The sequence below is a fragment of the Sinocyclocheilus grahami genome, unplaced genomic scaffold (assembly GCF_001515645.1).
Source record: "Sinocyclocheilus grahami isolate Dianchi unplaced genomic scaffold, SAMN03320097.WGS_v1.1 scaffold2721.1, whole genome shotgun sequence".
NCBI lineage: Eukaryota > Metazoa > Chordata > Actinopteri > Cypriniformes > Cyprinidae > Sinocyclocheilus > Sinocyclocheilus grahami.
This window is the reverse complement of record NW_015507899.1, coordinates 1-382: the sequence shown is the minus strand read 5'-3', so window position 1 is coordinate 382 and position 382 is coordinate 1.

Genomic DNA, 382 nt, shown 5'->3' with positions numbered 1-382 from the left:
AGTGGCTTCACCGTACATATGGAACGGCTGATATACAATACGCTGCATTGCTGAAAAAATATTTTTGACGATTTTTTGGATACATCTGCTCCAATTTTTCTCAGTAAATGAGTTACATTCAAGGACTGTATCAATGTCATGTTGATTCTCTCTCCAAAGTAATCGCGTTCAGTGTATACTCAGACTAATCAGGCTAGTTTGTGCTGAAATGTCTGGGTAAGGACACACACACCTCGCCGTTGGTGGCCTAACTGCAAAGCCTAGTCTTGAACCTGCTGCTTAGAATGGATTAACATGGGGTTGTAACCAGCTGCAGGGCCTTGGAGGGCGGGCAGGTTTCGCTACCCTGGGTGGTATGGCGTTAATTCCCTCCTCACACGTT